Source organism: Oncorhynchus gorbuscha, linkage group LG03 (assembly GCF_021184085.1).
Source record: "Oncorhynchus gorbuscha isolate QuinsamMale2020 ecotype Even-year linkage group LG03, OgorEven_v1.0, whole genome shotgun sequence".
Lineage (NCBI taxonomy): Eukaryota > Metazoa > Chordata > Actinopteri > Salmoniformes > Salmonidae > Oncorhynchus > Oncorhynchus gorbuscha.
The window spans coordinates 32507724-32527092 of record NC_060175.1 but is presented as its reverse complement, the minus strand read 5'-3'; the positions used below and the strand labels follow the sequence as shown (position 1 = coordinate 32527092).

General features: G+C 43.8%; 1 protein-coding gene across 5 annotated transcripts in view; it reads left to right on the top strand.

Annotated features, from left to right (window-relative positions):
• LOC124031235 (sodium channel protein type 8 subunit alpha-like) overlaps positions 1-19369 on the top strand; it is a 167616-nt gene that overhangs the window by 85546 nt on the left and 62701 nt on the right. The window lies entirely within an intron of this gene.

Sequence of the window (19369 nt, the reverse complement as noted above, 5' to 3'; positions counted from 1 at the left end):
GTCTGTCTCACTGTATACGGTATTGGATAGAAAGGAATCACCTCAGCTGTTCACCCCATATTATTGGGCAAATGGACATTGTCAAATCTCAACCCAACTTTCATTAATCGTTGTGACACACGGATGTTCCAAACTCCGTTTTCTACGAAACTGACTGCATGACCAAAATGATCCTGTTTACACTTGTAGTCAATTTTGACTAGAATAACTGTTTCCAACTCATATCGATGCCACATAGACCATTTTCAGAGGGATGAACTTTTTAAAGGCCGTCGCTCTTGTAAATTCTCTTTCAAATACTCGTTTTGCTGTCTCACAATGGGATATAGCCCACTCCTGTGTCGCAGATATGTAACCTACTGGATAAAAGTAGAGACTCAGAGCTAGAAATTTGTATGTCATACACTACAGTTGAGGAACAATGGGAAGTTGATACATTTATGGCGCTTGAATGTTTTGGTAAAACAACTGGAGAGCTATTTATTTGGCAACACCCATTTTGCATCGTTCACACCCTCTTAAGCCTTAGCCCCACCCATCTCTTTAAGGATTTACATGTGAGGACATGTTCTAAACAATCAAAGATTTCAAGACTAAAGGCCGGTTTATACTAGTCTATCCATGTCGCAGTGACATCATGAACATTCTATTGTCGTTTGACATCAAACTGGTCATTGTTGTTATGAAAAATAATAAACACAAAAACTACAGGCTGCATGACATCAGCAGCCTGGTGGTCCAAAATAGCATAACTAGTGTATTTTAACACCAATAAACCCACCCGTTTAAAATTAATTTAGTATATGTCAATCTAGCAAACCAGGCAACTAAAAGCAACTTTTAAAAAAATGTTTTGGTTCATTTCTAGCTTGTTAACCAGCTAGCTAATGTTAAGTTAGCTGGCTAGCCAGTTCAAATACTGACCATATCATATAGCTGACAACGTCTTCACGTTAGCTAATTTTTCTTAATTATTACAGGAAAATAAACACACAAAAGGATAATTATTTACAAGTTAATGGCGAGTCAATTACAGAAAATAGCTTACGGTTGTGAGTGTGAGGAAATAAAAGCAGGGCATTCTAGTAGAGAATTTCAGAACTTGGTCACTGTCTTGTTGGCCTAACGTTATACATTTGGTGCAGGTCATGAACTTCACATTACCGTCTCTGGTAAAAGCATACTATATCAAATAAAATCTATGTTTATTTGTCATATGCACAGGATACAGAAGGTGTAGTGAAATGGTTACTTGCATAGTGGCGTCTTTTGTTAGACATGTAGCTAGCTAGCATGAACCATAGTCCCAACTCATAGCATTACTATCCTGCATGAATCTGCAGGTAGCTAACCAACCATGTTCAATGTTGGCTAGCTAGCTAACGTGAGGCTTTGACTAGCAATGCAAATGGCTCTGAGATACAAATAATATTACTACACAGATCATACACATAACGTTAGCTAGCGAGCCAGTCAGCTAATGTTAGCTAGCTAACTTCTAACAAAATTAGAAACGTATAACATCTGAAAATGTGGCGAGCTAGACTATCTTACCCATAAACATGGATGGACGCTTCTTCCTCTCTGCCATGGATGCCATGGTTGCCCTTAGTTTGAAGATGTAATCCTGAGACAGGTTTTTTATACAACAGCCTTCTGTGTGTTCTCTTTTCAACTACCTCGGCATATTTGCAATCAAACACCAGCATTTTCTTCATCTCCTTAGCTATCATACTCTAATTCCATCGGGCATTCCACTGATTTCAAAACTTGTTCCTCCAGAAAGTGGAGAGCAACACTTTTGCACTTCTACAACGTGATATATCTTTTTTTAAAGCAGCATTACAAAGGATTACCTACACATACTGCCCAGCTCATGTTATAGAACGAAGTGTGCTACATGGCAGACCAATCCGAACTCATCTCTAGGCATGTCCAGCCCTTCCATTATCTCAGCCAATCATGGCTAGCGGGAATGTTCCTGTCTTTTTTTGTGGTTAACCAAATTATACGCATTTACAGATGGCATACACATTTCTTATTAAGGCACATTAAACTTCACATGTTCCAGAAAGCATTTCTGCCAAAAAAATGCATTGGTAAAGTGGTTTTGAAAGAAAGATACTTCATCTCAACGCTTTCCAGTGGCTCGAAGGGTTGCTGTGAAATAGCCTTAAGCACAAAAGACAGTAACCAAAATGGGACTAAAGGCTTGGGGACTAGGCGTAAGAGATTAAGTTTCTCTTTCAAAACCGCTTTACCATAGCTCTTACGTCCACAAAGCGAGTGAGTGAGCTGCTTGCTACGTCAGCATTCATAAAACGACATATCAGAGGAAGTTTTTCCTACTGTATAGTGTCAAAGCCTATATGACAGGCAGCGATGGCAGCCAAGTACACCTTTACAGTGGAAAAGACTTAGTCTCTGTCCAACAGGTATTGCAAAATGCATAACACTTTGGATATAGAGCATAGGTAAGGGATGACCGGTTTCCGATCGCAGTTTCTCAAAACACATGCCACTTGTTACTATACAGTGAGTGTGTGGAAGGGGTCCGGGCACTCTGGACGGTGCAAACCAGAGGTTCCCAAACCTGTTTACTTCCAGCATTGGGGAACATCCCATCCTCCCCCTGTGCGAGAGTGCACATGCCACATCTATTTCTATGGGAACAAGCAATGTTCATGACACAAACTGTTCACACCCCTCTTGTTAGTGAAGAGATTTCTGCCGCTTTAAATCTTATTTCCTGCAATTATACACATTTTGTCATTGGGTGCAAAGAAAATGCAACAGTTTTAAAGCAAATTTTTGTGCAATTCTATACATTTTGCCATGTGTATTTACTGTATGTGATACTTGAATGACAAAAAAATGACAACACCTATGGGCTAAATAAACCTAATTTAAAAAACATTAGCAGTAATGGGTTATAAGTAGCTTTCTAAGGTCTGCAATGACTAACATGACAAGAGGCACTGATGAGGCACTACCCAAATTCAAAAATGTAATCTTGTGCATTCTACTATTATAAATTGCAAGAGTAAGTTTAGAGCCAGACTTACCATGCAGACCCCCCCCCCCCTGCCTACCCCTTGGGAACCACTGGTCTAAAGAGTGGCAGGCCTGTTGCATTTAGAAGAAAACATATACCAGGCATTCAGAATTCTTACCAGCCAATACATTTATTCACCATAATAACACCAAAAAAACACAAAATAATGATAAAAAAACGTATTTAATTTTTTTATTTAGTCGCTCTGTGATTCAACATCTTTTTTGCAAAGAGGCTTAATGTATCTCACCGGAGAAAGCATCCGAGCGAGCGAAATAACACCCCTCTGTCTCTGTATGTGAAGCCCATCTATCTGATTCCGTCTGGTCAAAAATAATATGAAATTGTTGCCACCTGTAGTATTGAATACAATGGAAGCCAGCGAGCATTTGGCCTCCCTTGATAAAATAAAAATAATAGCTAATCAAAGTCGCGCTAAACTGAGTGAGCTCAACTATGAATGGTCCTGATGTACCAAAAAATTGTGTCAATAGTAACCAGTTTGGATTTGCTTTCACACCAATCACATCACACCATAAGCCAAACCTAATTTACAGAAACACTTGAATTGTTACAAAAATTGTCCCTTTCCTAAATTAGCCATGGATGGAGATAAGGATTTGGACTTGCGTTTTTACTTAATTCTCCGTACTGGCAAATTTTATAACGCCGATTCAGATCCAACCATACATTTATACATTGTGCCCCTGCCCTGAAAGGATGGAAGTTCAACATGTAGCTAGATGTAGTAGGCTAATGTTAACTAGCTGGCCTGTTATTTTAGCCAGGTAGCCTAGGACAACAAAAACTAAAAGCATGTACTATATGACAGCGTCAGAGAATGTTTGGGCAACATGAAAGAGGAGGATGACATTGGCGTTTCTCTACAAGTAGGGTGAGTCAACATTTATTTTTTATTTGCAGGCTCGCACACGCACACACACATAAAAATCAGTACGATGGTCAGTCACATCATATTTAGCTTGTGTTGATTGGACTAAATCGTTTTTGGTATATTTTAGTTGTTACTGTATTAGACTAAGGATAGGTGATTAGATGATATTGAAGTTGAAATGGTGCTGGAATAGTGGAGGCAGGGCCTGTTTTCTTTGCAACTTGTGGTAACTCTCCATGGTTCTAAATCAATAGTTGTTTAGTAGTCTGCAAATGTTGGAAACATTAACTTGCTTGACCATGCTATAGGTCATGTAACTGTTTGTAACTGACAGATGTTGCTCTCCGGCCTATATATCACGGTGTCAAGGCATATGAACTAACAGGTTATTTGTATTTATTATGGATCTCCATTAGCTGCTACCAAGGCAGCAGCTACTCTTCCTGGGGTCCAGCAAAATTAAGGCAGTTTATACCATTTTTAAAACATTACAATACATTCACAGATTTCACAACACACTGAGTGCCCTCAGACTCCTACTCCACCACTACCACATATCTACAGTACTAAATCCATGTGTATGTGTGTGTAAAGTGCGTATGTTATCGTGTGTGAGTGTGTATGCATGTGTCTGTGTCTGTGTTGCTTCACAGTCCCCGCTGTTCCATAAGGTGTTTATCTGTTTTTCAAATCTAATTTTACTGCTTGCACAGTTACTTGATGTGGAATGGAGTTTCATGTAGTCATGGCTCTATGTAGCACTGTGTGCCTCCCATAGTCTGTTCTGAACTTGGGGATTGTGAAGAGATCTCTTGTGGCATGTCATGTGGGTTATGCATGGGTGTCTGAGCTGTGTACCAGTAGTTTAGACAGACAGCTCAGTGCATTCAACATGTCAATACATACATACAAGTAGGGATGAAGTTAATCTCTCCTCTTCATTGAGCCAGGAGAGATTGATATGCATATTATTAATATTAGCTCTCTGTGTACATTCAAGGGCCAGATGTGCTGCCTTGTTCTGAGCCAATTGCAATTTCCCTAAGTCCTTTTTTTGTGGCACCTGACCACACGACTGAACAGTAGTCAAGGTGCAACAAAACCAGGGCCTGTAGGACATGTCTTGTTGATAGTGATGTTAAGAAGGCAGAGCAGCCGGGCGCTATAGACCAAACAATGCAGTTATCACAACACATATAGCACATATAGTCAAAAGTTTGGACACACCTACTCATTCCAGGGTTTTTCTTTATTTTTACTATTTTATACATTGTAGAATAATAGTGAAGACATCAAAACTATGAAATAACACATATGGAATCAATTAGTAACCAAAAAAATGTAAAACAAAGTAGCCACCCTTTGCCTTGATGACAGCTTTGCATTCTCTCAACTAGCTTCATGAAGAATTATTTTCCAACAGTCTTGAAGGAGTTCCCACATACGCTAAGCACTTGTTGACTGCTTTTCCTTCACTCTGCGGTCCAACTCATCCCAAACCATCTCAATTGGGTTGAGGTCGGGTGATTGTGGAGGCCAGTGTCACACCCTGATCTGTTTCATCTGCCTTGTGCTGGTCTCCACCTCCCACCAGGTGTCTCCTATTCTTCCCCATTATCTCCTGTGTATTTATACATGTCTTTTATGTTTGCCTGTTGCCAGTTCGTCTTGTTTTGTTAAGTCTTACCAGCGTGTTTCCCGTTTCTCCAGTTCTCTTCTTGGTTCCGACCTTTCTGCCTGTCCTGACCCTGAGCCTGCTTGCCATTCAGTGTCTGCATCTGGGTCATGACTGACCAAGCAGACTCGGACCAGTTCCGCAACACTGTCTCCCTCCAAGGAGCCACCATTGGAAGACATGAGGAATAACTGCATAACCTTGTGGAGGGACTCCATACCTTGGCGGAATGCTATGACCATGCCCTGAATGCATTGTTGTAATAATTCTACGGACTATCTACTAGGCAGCAAGTCACTATGGTAAGCTTCTACTCCCAGTACCCCGCTACCAGCGGTGCCTCTCCCCAGCCTACCCAGTCTTCCTGAGAACCCCAATTAACTCCTCCGGAGCGCTACGCTGGGGATCCTGGAACCTGCCGGGTGTTTCTCTCCCAGTGCTCCCTCATCTTCGAGCTACAGCCCTTTTGGTTTCCTTTGCATCGTTTGAGGATAGCATATCTTATAATGCTGATGTTCGGGAGGGCGCGCGCCTGGGCTACGACGGCGTGGGAGCATTAATCCATTGGTTACATTAGTCTGGAGGAGGCGAAGGTAAGAAAGGTGTTCAATTCTCCGGTGTCTGGGAGAGAGGTGGCTCAGAAGGTACTTTGCCACACTACTGGAGTCTTGACGCAGTCAGAGTACGAGGTAGATTTTTGCACGTTGGCTGCCGAGAGTACATGGAACCCGGAGTCCCTGTTCGACACCTTCCTTCACAGAATATTGGAGGGAATTAAAGAATAGCTCGCAGCCCGGGAGCTGCCAGTGGACATAGACTCCGTCATAGACCTGACCATAAGGATTGATGGGCGGTTACGGGAACGCAGCAGGAGAGGAGGTCTATTCCCAGCCATATGCGCTTGTCCACGGGTTTCCCCTTGGGTTCCCCCTTGCCTCCGAAGTATCTCAAAAGTCCCGATGCCTGCTTACCTGAGAGAATCAGAACATCACCCGAGTTCCCCCGGGAATCATCGAGGACTGTCGACTCGCCTCCTCTGGAGCCCATGCAACTGGGCAGGGCTAGCTTGTCTCCTGAGGAACATTTACGCAGACTGAGCTCCAAAAGTTGTCGATTATGTGGTACTTCAGGACATTACATATCTACCTGTCCAGTAAAAGACCACGCTCATCAGTAGGTACGAGTATGCTGGTGAGCCATACAGGGAGTCTCCCATTTCCCATACTTTCCTGCTGTGGAAAGTCCTGCTGTGACAGGTCTAAATCTTTCAGAGTGCTTATGGATTTTGGGGCTGACAGGAGCTTAATGGACGCTACCCTGGTGTCGGATCAGGGCTTCTCCAAACAACCCCTTTCTATTCCCATGGACGCCAGAGCATTGGACGGATGTTCTATTGGCAGGGTCACTCACAGTATGGTTCCCATCACTATGGTTCCCATAGTGAGTCCATGTAGTTTCTGTTCATTGTGTCTCCTCGTGTACCCATGGTTTTCGGATTGTCATGGTGCCAGAGGCACAACCCCCTGATTGACTGGGCTATGGGTTCTATCCTGGGTTGGAGCCCGTTCTGTGACACACATTGCCTCAAGGTGGCGTAGCCTGATCCTGGGCATTCTCCAGCGGGCTTGAGAAAAGCCTCAGACCTCTGTCGTTCAGAGTACCAGGACCTCCGGGAGGTTTCCAACAAGGCCCGCACCACATCTTTTCCTCTTATCGACCCTACGACTACACCATTGACCTCCCTGTCTGGTCCGGAGACCAAGACCATGGAAGTGTACATTAAGGACTCTCTGGCTGCAGGGTTCATTCGTCCTTCCGCCTCCCTGGCCGGCGGACTGCCAGGGCCTTAGTGACATCATGCTAAAAAAAATCTTAGCCTCTACCACACCTAACCTCTGCTTTTGAGCCTCTCCAGTGGGCAGCCATTTTCCCGAAGTTGGACCTTCGGAACGCCTACAATCTAGTTCAGATATGGGAAAGAGACGAGTTGAAGACAGTTAACACGGCTAGCGGGCACTATGAGTACCTGGTTATGTCAGTCGGACTGACCAATGCTCCGCTCCCTCTGTGTTCCAGGCCCTGGTCAACGATGTGCTCCATGACATGTTGAACCGATTCGTGTTTATATACTTCGATGACATCCTTATCTTTTCCCGTTCGGCTCAACAGCATGTTCTCTTCTCTGGGAAGCCATGCCAAATCTTTTCAGTCTCCTGAGGGGGAAAAGGTTTGTCGAGCCCTCTTCACGACTGTCTTGGTGTGTTTGGACCATGATAGTTTGTTGGTGATGTGGACACCAAAGAACTTGAAACTCTCAACGTCCGACAAGTCCTCCAGCACCTCCTGGAGAACCAGTTGTTTGTTAAAGCTGAAAAATGTGAATTCCATCGCTCCATTATCTCTTTTCTGGGATACGTCAAACACTGCAGGCAACATTCAGATGGATCCTAACAAGGTGAGTGGTGAATGGCTATATGATATGGTCAGTATTTGAACTGGATAGCCACCTCCAGAGTGCAACTTCAATGCTTCCTGGGATTTGCTCATTTCTAATGCCACTTCATCCAGGGCTACAGCACCCTGGCTTCCCCCCTCTCTGCCCTCACCTCACCCAAGGTTCCGTTCATGTGGTCCCCAGCTGCTGACTGGGCATTTTCGGATCTTAAGCATCGATTCACCACAGCCCCAATCTTAATCCATCTGGACCCGTCCTGTCAGTTTGTGGTCAATCTGAGGTCGAAGCCTCAGATGTTGGAGTGGCGGCCATCCTGTGCCAGCGTTCTGCCCAGGATCAAAAGCTCCATCCCTGCGCTTTCCTGTCCCATCATCTTAATCCCACTGAGAGGAACTACGACATGGGAAATCGGGAACTTCTTGCGGTCAAGATGACACTGGAGTAGTGGAGACACTGGCTAGAAGGGACGCAACATCCATTCATAGTGTGGAATCTAGAATATCTCCGCTCTGCCAAGCGCCTCAATTTCAGGCAGGCTCGTTTAGCTCTGTTATTCACTCGTTTTAATTTTACAATTCACTACCACCCTGGGTCCAAGAATGTGAAGCCTGATTCCCGATCTCGCTTGCATTACTCTGCAGCTACACTGTCTGACCCAGAGACCATCCTCGCTACCTCATGTCTGGCAGATACACTCGTCTGGGGTATCAAGAGCCTGGTCCATAAGGCGCAGTGTTCCCAGCCGGACCCCGGCTGTTTGTCCCAGATTCTGCCCAGTCCGCAGTCCTGGAATGGGCTCATTCCTCTAACCTAACCTGCCATCCCGGCTCCCGCCGGACCCAGGCTTTCCTCAGTCAACGGTTTTGGTGGCCCACCATGGTTACTGACGTCTCCAAGTTCATTGCTGCCTGCACTGTGTGTGCACAGAGTAAGACCCTCCTTCAACCACTCCCTGTTCCTCACCGCCCCTGGTCCCATATATCCCTGGACTTTGTCACTGGTCTACCTCCGTCCAATGGAAACACCACCATCCTTACAGTAGTGAATAGGTTTTCCAAAGTCGCCCATTTCATTCCCCTTCCCAGGTTAACCTCAGCAAATTAGATGTCCCAGCTCATGGTACAGCACGTCTTCCGGATCCATGGACTTACGGTCAACATGGTTTCCAATCTTGGTCCTCGGTTCTCGGTTCTCGTCCCAATTCTGGAAGGCGTTCTGAACCCTCATTGGGTCATCGGCCAGCCTGTCCTCTGGGTTTCATCCCCAATCTAACGGCCAGTCGGAGCGAGCCAATCAGGACCTGGAGACGCCACTTCATTGCCTCGTCTCTGCTAACCCCACCACCTGGAGCCAGCAACTCGTGCGGATGGAGTACGCCAGCAACACCCTTCACTGCTCGACCACTGGTCTCTCGCCCTTCGAGTGTTCCATGTGTTACCAATATCCGCACTTCGCTGAGCAAGAGGAAGAAGTCAGCATACCCTCAGCCCAGATGTTTGCCGACCACTGTCAGCGTACCTGGAAGAGAGCCCGGTCCGCTCTTCTTAAGACCACCTCCAGGTATCGAGGACAGGCAGACCACCCTGGACCCCGGCTCCCCGCTATCGTCTCGGGCAGAGAGTATGGCTCTCCACTCGGGATCTGCCTCTCCGGGTGGAGTCCTGTAAACTTTCCCTGCTTTATCACCCCTTTCCCCATCTCTAAAGTCCTTATTTACATGTTTTATTGAACCTTTATTGAACTAGGCAAGAACAAATTCTTATTTTACAAAGTCGGCCTACCCCGGGCCAAACCCTCCCCTAAAATGGACGGCATTGGCAAATTGTGCGCAGCCCTATGGGGCTTCCGATCATGGCTGATTGTGATACAGCCCTGGATCAAACCAGGGTCTGTAGTGAAAACTTTAGCACTGAGATGCAGTGCCTTAGACCGCTGCACTACTCGGGAATCTTCTGTTGCCCCGCACCCTCCGCATACATCCCACTTTCCATGTGTCTAGGATTAAACCTCTGTCTCACACCACTTTGTCTCCTATTCTTCCTCATTATCCTGTGTATTTACAATAGAAGTCAGATGTTTACATACACCTTAGCCAAATACATTTAAACTCAGTTTTTCACAATTCCTGACATGTAATCCTAGTAAATATTCCCTGTCTTAGGTCAGTTAGGATCACCACTTTCTATTAAGAATGTGAAATGTCAGAATAATAGTAGAGAGAATTATTTATTTCAGCTTTTATTTCTTTCATCATATTCCCAGTGGGTCAGAAGTTTATATACACTCAATTAGTATTTGGTAGCATTGCCTTTAAATTGTTTAACTTGGGTAAAACATTTTGGGTAGCCTTCTGTAGCTCAGTTGGTAGAGCATGGCGCTTGTAACGCCAGGGTAGTGGGTTCGATCCCCGGGACCACCCATACGTAGAATGTATGCACACATGACTGTAAGTCGCTTTGGATAAAAGCGTCTGCTAAATGGCATATATTATTTATTATTATTATATTATTCCACAAGCTTCCCACAATAAGTTGGTGTAACTGTGTCAGGTTTGTAGGCCTCCTTGCTCGCACATGCTTTTTCAGTTCTGCCCACACATTTCTCTAGAATTGAGGTCAGGGCATTGATGGCCACTCCAATACCTTGACTTTGTTGTCCTTAAGCCATTTTGCCAAATCTTTGGAAGTATGCTTGGGGTCATTGTCCATTTGGAAGACCCATTTGCAACCAAGCTTTAACTTCCTGACTGATGTCTTGATGTTGCTTCAATATATCCACATGATTTTCTTGCCTCATGATGCCATCTATTTTGTGAAGTGCACCAGTCTCTCCTGCAGCAAAGCACCCCCACAACATGATGCTTCCACCCCCGTGCTTCAAGGTTGGAATGTTGTTCTTTGGCTGCCAAGCATCCCCCATTTTCCTCCAAACATAACGATGGTCATTATGGCCAAACAGTTCTATTTTTGTTTCACCAGATCAGAGGGCATTTCTCCAAAAAGTACGATCTTTGTCCCCATGTGCAGTTGCAAACCGTTGTCTGGATTTTTTATGGTGGTTTTTGAGCAGAGGCTTCTTCCTTGCTGAGCGGCCTTTCAGGTTATGTCGATATAGAACTTGTTTGATTGTGGATATAGATACTTTTGTACCCGTTTCCTCCAGCATTTTCACAAGGTCCATTGCTGTTGTTCTGGGATCGATTTGCACTTTTCGCACCAACGTACGATCATCTCTAGGGAGACAGAAAGAGTCTCATTCCTGAGCGGTATGACGGCTGCGTGGTCCCATGGTGTTTATATTTGCATACTATTGTTTGTACAGATGAACATGGTACTTTCAGGTGTTTGGAAATTGCTCCCAATGATGTATCAGACTTGTGGAGGTCTACAAATATTTTTACGAGGTCTTGGCTGATTTCTTTTGATTTTCCCATGATGTCAAGCAAATAGGCACTGTTTACTGTTTACTGTTTACATGCACAGTCAACTTAGTGTATGTATACTTCTGACCCACTGGAATTGTGATACAGTTAATTATAACTGAAATAATCTGTCAACAAATGTTGGAAAAATGACTTGTGTCATGCACACAGTATATGTCCTAACCGACAAAACTATAGTTTAAAACGAGTTTTAATGACTTCAACCCAAGTGTATGTAAACTTCCAACTTCAACTGTGTACCTGCCTTTTCTGCTTATCTGTTGCCAGTTCATCTTGTTTTGTCAGGTCTTACTAGCGTGTTTCCCGTTTCTAGTGTTCCCGGTTCGGACCTTTCTGCCTCTCTGCTGTTCTTTCCCTGATCGACTCTGCCTTGGATTACTTACCTCCCTCGACCTGCCTTTTGCCTCCCCCTTTGTTATAATAAATAACCAAACTATCCGCCTCCTGTCTCTGAATCTGGGTCATATCCTGAGTCATGATAAGCCAGGTCATCTGATGCAGCACTCCATCAATCTCATTGGTCAAATAACCCTTGCACAGCCTGGGTGTGTGTTTTGGTTCATTGTCCTCTTTAAAAACAACTGATAGTGGGACTAAGTGCAAACTAGATGGGATGGCGTATCGCTGCAGAATGCTGTTGTAGCCATGCTGGTTAAGGGTACCTTGAATTCTAAATAAATCTCAGACATTGTCACCAGCAAAGCACTCCCACAAAATCACACCTCCTCCTCCTCCATGCTTCATGGTGGGAACCACACATGCAGAGATCATCCCTTCACCTACTCTACGTCTCACAAAGACATGACGGTTGGAATCAAAATCTCATATTTGGACTCATCAGACCAAAGTACAGATTTCCACTGGTCTAACAATTCAGCTTTTACCCACTCAAATTATAATATATGTTAATTTATGAAAGTCCTGTACCTCGGGCATAAACAACACTGGTAAGTAATTCAAGTAAACCTATACTCTTAGAACAAAAATTGCTAAGTTGAACCGTATAGGGTTATTCAGCTTTTATCCATAGGGGAACCCTTTTTGGTGCTAGTTAGAACCCTTTGCAGAGGGTTCTACCTAGAACCCCATATGAAGGGTTCTTCATAGAACCCTCTGTAAATGGTTCTACCAAGAAATATTTTCTCATCTAAAAAGGTTCTTCCTAGAACCCTCTGAAGGTTTCTGCCAAGTGAAAACTATGATCCCTTATTGATATCACTTGAATCCCTTGATCCTTTGTTAAATCCACTTCAATCAGTGTAGATGAAGGGGAAGGAGACTAGTAAAGAAGGATTTTTCAGTCTTGCAACAACTGAAATGGATTGCGTCTGTGTGTCATTCAGAGGGTGAATGGGCAAGACAAAAGATTGAAGTGCCTTTGAACAAGGTATAGTAGTAGGTGTCAGGCACATCGGTTTGAGTGTGTTAAGAACTGAAACACAGCTGGGTTTTTCACACTCAACAGTTTCCCGTTTGTATCAAAAATGGACCCCTACCCAAAGAACATCCAGCCAACTTGACATCACTGTGGGAAGCATTGGAATCACCATGGGCCCGCATCCTTGTGGAATGCTTTCGACAGCTTTTAGAGTCTTTGTCCCGATGAATTTAGGCTTTTGGGGGGAAAAAGGGGGTGCAACTCAATATTAGGAAGGTGTTCCTAATATTTTATACACTCAAATCAAAGTTTATTTTTCATGTGTGACAAATACAACAGGTGTAGACATTACAGTGAAATGCTTACTTACAGGCCCTAAAAAGTTCATAGGTATTAGGTGAACAATAGATAAGTAAAGAAATAAAAAACAGTAAAAAGAAAGTGAAAAATAACAGTAGCGAGGCTATATACAGTAGCGAGGCTATATACAGACACCGGTTAGTCGGGTTAATTGAGGTAGTATGTACATGTAGGTATGGTTAAAGTGACTATGCATATATGATAATCAAAGAGTAGCGTAAAAGAGGAGTTGGCAGGTGGTGGGTGGCGGGACACAATGGAGATTGTCCTGTTAGCCAATATGCGGGGGCACCGGTTAGGTCGGGCTAATTGAGGTAGTATATACAGTGGGGCAAAAAAGTACTTAGTCAGCCACCAATTGTGCAAGTTCTCCCACTTAAAAAGTTGAGAGAGGCCTGTAATTTTCATCATAGGTACACTTCAACTATGACAGACAAAATGAGGAAAAAAATCCAGAAAAATCACATTGTAGGATTTTTAATCCAAATTATGGTGGAAAATAAGTATTTGGTCACCTACAAACAAGCAAGATTTCTGGCTCTCACAAACCTGTAACTTCTTCTTTAAGAGGCTCCTCTGTCCTCCACTCGTTACCTGTATTAATGGCACCTGTTTGAACTTATTATCTTGTTATCAGTATAAAAGACACCTGTCCACAACCTCAAACAGTCACACTCCAAACTCCATTATGGCCAAGACCAAAGAGCTGTCAAAGGACACCAGAAACAAAATTGTAGACCTGCACCAGGCTGGGAAGACTGGTGCAGACTATTTTTCTCCGGTACGGCTTGCCATGCAGTAGTAGAGAGAACAGTCTATGACTGGGGTGGCTGGGGTCTTTGACAATTGTTAGGGCCTTCCTCTGGCACCACCTGGTGTAGAGGTCCTGGATGGCAGGCAGCTTAGCCCCAGTGATGTATCGGGCTGTACGCACTACATTCTGCAGTCCATTGCGGTCGGAGGCCGAGCAGTTGCCGTACCAGGCAGTGATGCAACCAGTGATGCTCTCGATGTTGCAGCTGTAGAACCTTTTGAGAATTTCAGGACCCATTCCAAATCTTTTTCATTTCCTGAGGGGGAATAGGCTTTGTTGTGCCCTCTTCATGACTGTCTTAGTGTGTTTGGACCATGATAGTTTGTTGGTGAGGTGGACAGCAAGGAACTTGAAGCTCTTAACTTGCTCCACTACAGCCCCGTCGATGAGAATGGGGGTGTGCTCGGTCCTCCTTTTCCTGTAGTCCACAATCATTTCATTGTCTTGGTTACGTTGAGGGATAGGTTGTTATTCTGGCACCACCCGGCCAGGTCTCTGACCTCCTCCCTATTGGGTGTCTCGTCGTTGTCGGTGATCAGGCCTACCACTTTTGTCATCTGCAAACTTAGAGTCATACCTGGTCACGCAGTCCTGGGTGAACAGAGAGTACAGGAGGGGACTGAGCATGCACCCCTGAGGGGCTCCAGTGTTGAGGATCAGCGTGGAAGATGTGTTGCTACCTACCCTCACCACCTGGGGGCAGCCAGTCAGGAAGTCCAGGATCCAGTTGCAGAGGGAGGTGTTCAGTCCCAGGATCCTTAGTTTAGTGATGAGCTTTGAGGATACTATGGGGTTGAACACTGAGCTGTAGTCAATGAATAGCATTCTCACGTAGGTGTTCCTTTTGTCCAGGTGGGAAAGGGCAGTGTGCAGTGCATTAGAGATTGTATCATCTGCGGATCTGTTTGGGCGGTATGCAAATTGGAGTGGGACTAGGGTTTCTGGGATAAGTTGATGGGAGCCATTGCCAGCTTTTCAAAGCACTTCATATTTATGGATGTGTGTGCTACGGGTCCGTAGTCATTTAGGCAGGTTGCCTTAGTGTTCTTTGGCACAGGGACTATGGTGGTCTGCTTGAAACATGTTGGTATTACAGACTCAATCAGGGACATGTTGAAAATGTCAGTGAAGGTACCTGCCAGTTGGTCAGCACATGCCCGGAGCACACGTCCTATTAATCCATCTGGCCCCGCAGCCTTGTGAATGTTCACCTGTTTAAAGTTCTCACTCACGTCGGTTACGGAGAGCGTGATCCCACAGTCGTTCGGAACAGCTGATGCTCTCATGCATGCCTCAGTGTTGCTTGCCTCGAAGCGTGCATAGAAGTGATTTAGCTCATCTGGAGTATGTACGTACAGTCACTGTGGGGACGATGTCCTCGATGCACTTATTGATAAAGCCAAATCAAATCAAAATCAAATCAAATGTATTTATATAGCCCTACGTACATCAGCTGATATCTCAAAGTGCTGTACAGAAACCCAGCCTAAAACCCCAAACAGCAAGCAATGCAGGTGTAGAAGCACGGTGGCTAGGAAAAACTCCCTAGAAAGGCCAAAACCTAGGAAGAAACCTAGAGAGGAACCAGGCTATGTGGGGTGGCCAGTCCTCTTCTGGCTGTGCCGGGTGGAGATAACAGAACATGGCCAAGATGTTCAAATGTTCATAAGTGACCAGCATGGTCAAATAATAATAATCACAGTAGTTGTCGAGGGTGCAGCAAGTCAGCACCTCAGGAGTAAATGTCAGTTGACTTTTCATAGCCGATCATTGAGAGTATCTCTACCGCTCCTGCTGTCTCTAGAGGGTTGAAAACAGTAGGTCAGGGACAGGTAGCAAGTCCGGGGAACAGGTCAGGTTTCCATAGCCGCAGGCAGAAAAGATTTAGTAAATAAAAAAGTAATACAAAAATAATAATAATGAGGCTGTATACAGGGGGTACCGGGTCAATGTGTCGCAAAGAGAACGGTCTACGACTTGGGTGACTGGAGTCATTGTACATTTTTGGGCCTTCCTCTGACACCGCCTAGTATATAGGTCCTGGATGGCAGGAAGCTTGGCCCCAGTGATGTACTGGGCCGTACACACAACCCTCTGCTGCGCCTTACGGTCGGATGCCAAGCAGTTTCCATACCAGGCGGTGATGCAACCGGTCAAGATGCTCTCGATGGTGCAGCTGTATAACTTTTTGAGGATCCATGCCAAATAATTTCAGTCTCATGAAGGGTGAAAGGTGTTTTTGTGCCCTCTTCAAAACTGTCTTGGTGTGTTTGGATCATGATAGTTTGTTGGTGATGTGGACACGAACGAATTTGAAACTCTCGACCCGCTCCATTACACTTTTTTCAGATACTACATGATTACATATGTGTTTTCATAGTTTAGATGTCTTCACTATTATTCTACAATGTAGAAAATAGTAAAACTAAAGAAAAACCCTTGAATGAGTAGGTATACTAAAACTTTTGACCGGTAGTGTATTGCAGGGAGTCACCATTGAGAAGAGGGTCTCTTTCACAAGGGATCCTTGCACATACAATTTCATAAGACAATTTAAAAAAAAATGTAATACAATATAAAAGAAGTCAAATACAGCAATACACAAATATTCAAATCACATTTTATTGAAGAAAAACTTTACATCCCTCAATAAGAAGGTCAATTAAAATAAAATAAATCTGATGTAAAGGGCTGCTTGCTTGCTAAACAAGTACCACTTCCTCCTGATTCAGCCCATACCTGGCACGATCTCAGGACCTCTGCCTTGATAACGCACGTGATTGCCCTCCTGATGCGTCTTATCAGTTTGCGCCATGTGAAAAAGGGTTCTGAAATTGTGCATTTGACAATTTTGGGGGATTTGAGAAATAAATGTATCCTAATAACACTAGAAAACTCAGTGATCCTCTTTTAACAGAGGCCATCAAAACTGATTTCAAAGGTGTGTTTCCCACGATGGAATGAAGAACGCTGTAGGCTACAATGACTGGGCATGCATATTTGTCTCTCAGTGCTGCACTATCAATTAGAATGCGCCTTTAGAGGAATTTAACTTCATTACATAGAATGTGACAGACTAAATAATTGAATTGGTAAATGATTCTACTATGGGGTTGTCTGATTTAGATGCTTACTCATGTTGTTGGCTGTGGAAAGTTAAATGTGGACAACAATTATTTATTAGATCATTCAAATAGGCTAATGAAAGGTCCCGGGTCTCAGTTCCGCCTGGCTCTCATTTGGATCATAGGTGCCGGGTCTCGGACCCAGCAATACCCGACCCAATTTAACCCTTGGTCATCTGCCTACATATTAATATTACACATTTGAACAGATATACCAATAGTATTTATATGAATAGTGAAGAGAACCAGTCCCAATACAGAGACCCCAGCAGTACGCCTTTTGTAATATCCAGGAAACTAGACTTGACACTATCAAAAATCACGCATTGTGTCCTATCTAACAGATATTTCTCCAAACACATGCAAGAAGCCTGATCTAGGCCTATTTCAGTCAGACTTTGAATGACAATGTAATGGTCTACAGTGTCGAAGGCCTTGGGAAGCTCTTTGCATAAGGCAGCACTATGTTTTTTATGATCTAAGCAATTTAATACATCAACATTATTGTAGCACCATCAATATAGACAAAGTGCTGTATAATTTAGCTAGTTAGCTCAAATAGAATTGTCAGCACTGTTTGATCAAGCTAGCTGGTTTATCTTGGACAATTTCAGTTGAAATTGGATGGAGTGAGGTCTGCGTACATCTCATAAAAATATATACAGTTGAAGTCGGAAGTTTACATACACTTAGGTTGGAGTCATTAAAACTCATTTTTCTACCACTCCACACATTTCTTGTTAACAAACTATAGTTTTGGCAAGTCGGTTAGGACATATACTTTGTACATGACAAGTAATTTTTCGAACAATTGTTTACAGAGATTATTTCACTGTATCACATGTCCAGTGGGTCAGAAGTTCACATACACTAAGTTGACTGTGCCTTTAAACAGTTTGGAAAATTCCAGAAAATGATGTCATGGCTTTAGAAGCTCCTGATAGGATAATTGACATCATTTGAGTCAATTGGAGATGTACCTGTGGATGAACTTCAAGGCCTACCTTCAAACTCTGTCTCTTTGCTTGACATCATGGGAAAATCAAAAGAAATCAGCCAAGACCTCAGAAAATAATTGTAGACCTCCACAAGTCTGGTTCATCCTTGGGAGCAATTTCCAAACGCCTGAAGGTACCATGTTCCTCTGTACAAACAATAATATGCAAGTATAAACACCATGGGACCACGCAGCCGTCATACTGCTCAGGAAGGAGACATGTTCTGTCTCCTAAAAATGAACATACTTTAGTGCGAAAAGTGCAAATCGATCCCAGAACAACAGCGAAGGACCTTGTGAAGATGCTGGAGGAAACCGGTACAAAAGTATCTATATCTACAGTAAAACAAGTCCTATATCGACATAACCTGAAAGGCTGCTTAGCAAGGAAGAAGCCACTGCTCCAGAACCGCCAATAAAAGGCCAGACTACTGTTTGCAACTGCACATGGGGACAAAGATCGTACTTTTTGGAGAAATGTCCTCTGGTCTGATGAAACAAAAATAGAACTGTTTGGCCATAATGACCATCGTTACGTTTGGAGGAAAAAGGGGGATGCTTGGCAGCCGAAGAACACCATCCCAACCTTGAAGCACGGGGGTGGCAGCATCATGTTGTGGGGTTCTTTGCAATGCTACCAAATACTAATTGAGTGTATGTAAACTTCTGACCCACTGGGAATGTGATGAAAGAAATAAAAGCTGAAAGAAATAATTCTCTCTACTATTATTCTGACATTTCACATTCTTAAAATAAAGTGTTGATCCTAACTGACCTAAGACAGGGCATTTTTACTAGGATTACATGTCAGGAATTGTGAAGAACTGAGTTTAAATGTATTTGGCTAAGGTGTATGTAAACTTCCCGACTTCAACTGTATATAGACTGCCAGACCATGAATATCAATATTTGTTTATAATCACGTTTGGCATGTCTCTTCTCTTGCAGTTCGCAGAAACACTGACAGATGTGTTGACATGACAACTGCGTCAGATTTTTGAATGACCCTTTCCCCCTTTTTGTTTCATACTGGCTGAAGATCTTGCTAGCAGTAACTAGCTAACACCAGACACAGACGAAGATCTTGCTAGCCAGCAACTAGCTAACACCAGACACAGATGAAGATCTTGCTAGCCAGTAACTAGCTAACACCAGACACAAACAAAGATCTTG